A 6,000-nucleotide genomic window follows, 5' to 3' on the forward strand; every position below is an offset into this window, starting at 1 on the left:
ATGTAAATAAACAACAAAACCCCCAGTCCTCCCTTTAACCTGGGACATTGAGGTAACAGCACAACAAGCTATAAAATCAGTTGAACTTATTTATAGATTGACACAAAGCACACAACTGGACTTAATTGTTACAAAACACCGATCTGAGAGTAATTGAAGTTACAAAAAGCTAGTAGAAAGTCAATAACAACTACTAGTAACAGTATAATCATGTACCGAAGACTAGTTTGTCCACCATTACGCATCGAACGGATTTTGTGCGATGACGCCATAAACAGTCAGAAAAAAACACGATCTTGCGCAATGCCAGAATAAGCAGGTAAAGATTATTTCTGTTGTCTGTTATCTAGTTTGTAGTCCTTGTTAAAATAATATGTATTACAGTGTACTCATGGTTATCGGACAACGGTTTAAAGGAATTATAACTTTCACTTGATAATATTCGACCCGAACTGAACGATACTTGAATCTTTGCAATTGAAAAAGTTATCCGACCTATTACTTGATCAGTCTGAAACAGTATTAACATATTCGCGACCTATTTTTTTTTTCTCTCAGTCAGAACCATACTCTTCCAAAAGTCTAAATCAAACGCGATCAAAGTCTGAACAATACTCGATCAATCTGAGCAATACTTTAACAAATAACCTCTGCTTTTTTGTTACATTGAACTGTTTACTAATATAAATTCTAAAATACTGCAACTATTTTTAATTTCCGTTATTAAAAAACTCAATTTATTTCACTTGACTGGGCGGAGTTTAACCGGTTCGCTCATAATAAACCAGTCCATCTGTAGATAGGTATTTTAGTATAAACTCATCAATGAAGTGTCCAGTCATTCTTTTGTAAATTCCTTTGATGACACTGATAGGTGATTAGAAATCAGTCATAGTTATAACGGTAATCATCCTTATCACACACATCTTCAAATAGACTGTCCTTATGCAAATTAAAACGTAAGCTCCGCCCGATCAGTTGAAATAACATTGGTAATACTTTCCTATTCATCAAATATGTTACATCTTCAACTGAGATTATAATTATAGACAAAACATTTAATTGTACATTAGACATTAGACATTATTAGACATTAGACATTATTTTATTTTTCCAATCATGGGCCCTTGTCAGGCAAGATACAGAAACATCATAATACAATGATTATATAAACATTAGTGAAATACACAATAAGTAATACACAAATAATAAATTAATAATATGAGCAATGTAGGATATGATTATAGTAAGAGACATTGAGTGTAATGAGGCCGATTTAATATTAAAAGGATATGATATTAAGTTTATTTAAAAATACGGAAACTAAAAAATAGTAAAAATAGAACCGGGAATATAGTATCTCAATCTGCAGTAGTTCTCCTCATGACCAGTGCACAGTAGTGAGGGACTGTTACATCACAACAATGCAAAGGTCATCAAGGGGAGATCCTTCAGAACTAGCTACAGATACATGAGATTACTCCAATAGTGATTCTCCTCATGACTAATGCACAACAGCAAGGGTTAACATTGCTACTGGACAATATTCATCAAGGGACGGTGCTCTAGAACTCACTATGGAGAAAATATAAAGTTCAAATTACAAGTAGTAGAGGGAAATAAATCCCATTAAAACTTTTCATATTTCTTAATGAACATGCATAATTCTGATAATAAATTCTCATCTTCATTATTCATTAACCATATCAGTTTTTGGTTAGGGTCAAGATTTTGAAAATTCTTGCAGCAATTATTTATCATTGTTATCATGTTTTTCCTTTGATCTGATAAACTATCACAGTTAAAAAGAAAATGTGTTTCATCTTCGACCTCATTACTACAACATCTGTCACATATTCTATTGTGTCGGGGAGTATTACTATATCTACCCCTCTCTATAAGTAAATGGTGAGCAGATATGCGAAATCTTGTTAGACTTCGTCTATCTTCAAATTTTTTAACAAGATGTACAAGATGTTTCAACAAAAATACATGTACACGTATGTTATACAACAATAAAGATGTCATTTATATTTAGGATTGGATCAAATACAAATTTATACATATATATATATATATGTTTGTTGGTCCCTACTATCCTAAAATTCAAAAAAGTAAAATTTCAGCAGAAACATATTTATTTTAGTTATTCACACATGCCAGTAAATGTCTTTTAAAAATAAAATGAATTCACTCTTATTGATTTTAAATTCATTTGATGTTATAATTTGTAGAAAAGGGAAATAACTGTTGTTAAAATAGTTCATAAATTAATGAAATACAATAGATAGAAACAGAAATACGTCTAGGTTGGTGAAGACTAAGTCGAATATGATTCAGAATAGGTTGAGTATGGTTGAAACAAGGTTAAATGTGGTTCAGACTAGGTCGAGTATGTTTCTTACTTGGGCTAGAATGGTTATTATTTGTTGAGTATGGTTCAAACACATATAAAATTGATCTGGTCGAATAAAGTCGAGTGCAAGTTCAGACTGTTAATCATAGTTCAGAATATAGTCGAGAAGTGTCGAGTTAATTCCAGACCAATTCAGATGTACATAACTTTGTAGGAGTGTAGCATTTAGTTATATTCTTTAATTAAATAGTGAAAAATCGGTTAGCTTATAGAGTTGCATAGAAAAGTACATCTTCTCTAGAGCGGGAGTTGATCGTAACCCATGGCTAGCGAAGATGAGAAAAGTATGGTTTTATCAGAGTGTTATAAAGGAGTATAAGTTTTTTTTTCATATAGATTTATTCAAGTGTAAAATTTGATATCTAACAGCATATAGTTATAGTTATCTCTTCTGTTGAATTATTCATAAGACACTGTTTCGTATTACAATATCAGTTTTACGGTTGCTTCTGTAAAATTCGATACAATTAAATGGTCACAACAATTTATAAATGGAATATGTTCACAGCGCTATGTCTGAATTTACATGCATCAGGAACGCTCAAAGCAACACAAACATGTTATAATAAACGAAACAGTTGCAAAGCTGTATAACCAAAAAGGCCTGAAATGGTAACTAAATCCATTTAATGTTGCCTTTGGTAGTTGAAACTATAATTTCTTAATTCTTTATAATATTATAATCTGACAATTTATCATAGGTTTGTCATATATGATGTTAGAAGCGAAATATTGACTACTGATCTGATGATACAATTGAGGAATTATGATGTAACTGGCTAGAGATTATTATCTCGTGGAATTGACAGAGCCAGTGAGTGTTCGGGGAGTTGGTACTTCAACTCTTTTCGATTTTTATAAATTTCGTTAACGATTCATGGTGTTCCTAGGGAGGGAACAAACCCTTTCAAAATGTCTGGTTCACCACTGCGGTGTGCTTAAGTAAGTTAGTTGTTCAATATCACTATATTTATTCAAATCAAGGAAGTAGTTGTAATTAACTCATGTCTTATATCAAAGTAAGTATAGCAATAAAAAAAAACAGCTTCTCGTCTGATTTTGGTATTTCTCACAAAGCAAAACCTATATGCAATACTGGAGAGATTGTACTGGTCTACCAAATTAAACAATTTAAACTCAATTCATAATGAGCAAGCTCTGTTGATTTTTGTTAAACTGTTACCAATTAAAACTGATATGATAACACAACCTGATACCAAAATTCGTTGACAACATTTTTGGTTGTCCCCAAAATTTACTTTAAAACATTTCAATGTTATGACTAATTTTATTTTCGACTGATTGTCCCCGAGGGTATCACAAAATAAAATATAGTTGGCGATTCGGCACTGATACAATTTTTAACAAAGTTTTTATAATTATTCGTCAATAAATTAGAAATTAATAAAAACTAAGGTTCAAACGTCAAAGTTTATCTTAGATGTATTTGATTATTCTTCTTATACTCCAACATATACTTGGGTTTCATTTTTGTTGTTGCTTTGGACTTTTGAAACATTTCAATCAAAAGGCAGACATTTTGATATTAGGGAGAAAATATAACTTAAAATGCAGAGCAAAATTGTCTGCAGGAGTAAAAGCTAAAACTGAGAATGGAAATAGGTAATGTGTCAAAGAGACAACAACCCGACCATAGAAAAAAACAACAGCAGAAGGTCACCAACAGGTCTTCAATTTAGCGAGAAATTCCTGCACCCTGAGGCGTCCATCAGCTGGCCCCTAAACCAATATATACTAGTTAAGTGATAGTGAACGCCATACTAACTTCCAAATTGTACACAAGAAACTAAAATTTAAATAATACAAGACTAATAAAGGCCACAGGCTCCTGACTTAGGACAGGTGCAAAAATGCGGCAGCGTAAAGCAATATGAGATCCCAACCCTCTCCCTATACCTATAGCCAATGTAGAAAAGTAAATGCATAACAATACGCACCTTTTAAATTCAGTTCAAGAGAAGTCCGAGTCTGATATCAGAAGATGTAACCAAAGAAAATAAACAAAATGACAATAAAACATAAATAACAACAGACTACTAGCAGTTAATTGACATGCCAGCTCCAGGCTTCAATAAAACTCATTGAAAGATTATGATTTCATCATATGAACATCAGGCACAATCCTTCCGGTTAGGGGTTTAGTAGCATACCATCATAACATATATGAGAAGAACATAACCCGTGTCATGCCAACAACTGGTATTTGAATAAATGTGTTTAGTTCCGATGCAAAGACTCTAAAAGTGAATCAATATTAACGCCAAAATATGCAATCTTTAATGACCTGACAACAGTATCGTAACTATATCCCTTCTTAATAAGACTATTTAAAGGTTTTGTTAGTTTCTGAGGTGAATACTGACATTTTTTAGCTTTATAAAGAATATTTCTATAAAAAAATGGATGTGAAATAACTGAACGTATAAGAAGTCTGCACGTTGAGCTATATTTGCGAATGGTGTCCTTGTACCGATGATAAAATTTAGTAAATGTTTTGATTAGTTTGTGATATCGAAAACCCTGGTGTAATAATTTTTCAGTAATACATAAATTTCTCTCGTTAAAATATAAAACATTGTTACATACACGAGCGAATCGTACAAGTTGAGATATATAAACACCGTAAGATGGTGACAAGGCAACGTCACCATCTAAAAATGGATAATTAACGATAGGAAATGAAAAATCATTTCTTTTATCATAAATTTTAGTATTAAGTTTTCCGTTATCGATATAGTAACATTAACGGTACCAATTTTTCTGCACCAGATGCGCATTTCGACAATACATGTCTCTTCAGTGATGCTTGTGGCCAAAATATGTAAAATCCAAAGTTTATATAAAAGTTGAAGAGCTATAATCCAAAAGTTCCAAAAAGTATAGCCAAATCCGTGAAAGGAATCAGAGCTTTGCATGAGGGAGATACATTCCTTAATTAATAATATTTTTTCACATTTTGTAACAGCAAATAAATTTAACAACACATAAAATCCGTATTTTCATGCCAGTACCGGAGTACTGGCTACTGGGCTAGTGATACCCTCGGGGACTAACAGTCCACCAGCAGAGGCATCGACCCAGTGGAAGTAATAACATTAACGGTACCAATTTTTCTGCACCAGATGCGCATTTCGACAATACATGTCTCTTCAGTGATGCTCGTGGCCAAAATATGTAAAATCCAAAGTTTATATAAAAGTTGAAGAGCTATAATCCAAAAGTTCCAAAAAGTCAAAAAGTATAGCCAAATCAAAAACAGTATATCAAGATCGAGGAAAGGGCAGTGGTCATTGTTAGTATTAACTTTATTAAAAGTAAGTTCAACAGGATAAATTTCTTTAGTATACATACTAAAGTCGTCATTATTGAGAGCCAAAATATCATCCAAATATCTAAAAGTATTATATGATTTGTTTATCTCTGCCTTGTTCACTTTTGTACGTTTTATAAAATCCATGCCATAGGGTCGTTCATAATTTGGAAAAACAAACACGATTGTCTCTCTTTATCCAATTCAACTGAATGTTGTTGAAATTACCGTCGTCACAAATAGTGACTAGATA

The sequence above is a fragment of the Mytilus trossulus genome, chromosome 3 (genome assembly GCF_036588685.1).
Source record: "Mytilus trossulus isolate FHL-02 chromosome 3, PNRI_Mtr1.1.1.hap1, whole genome shotgun sequence".
NCBI lineage: Eukaryota > Metazoa > Mollusca > Bivalvia > Mytilida > Mytilidae > Mytilus > Mytilus trossulus.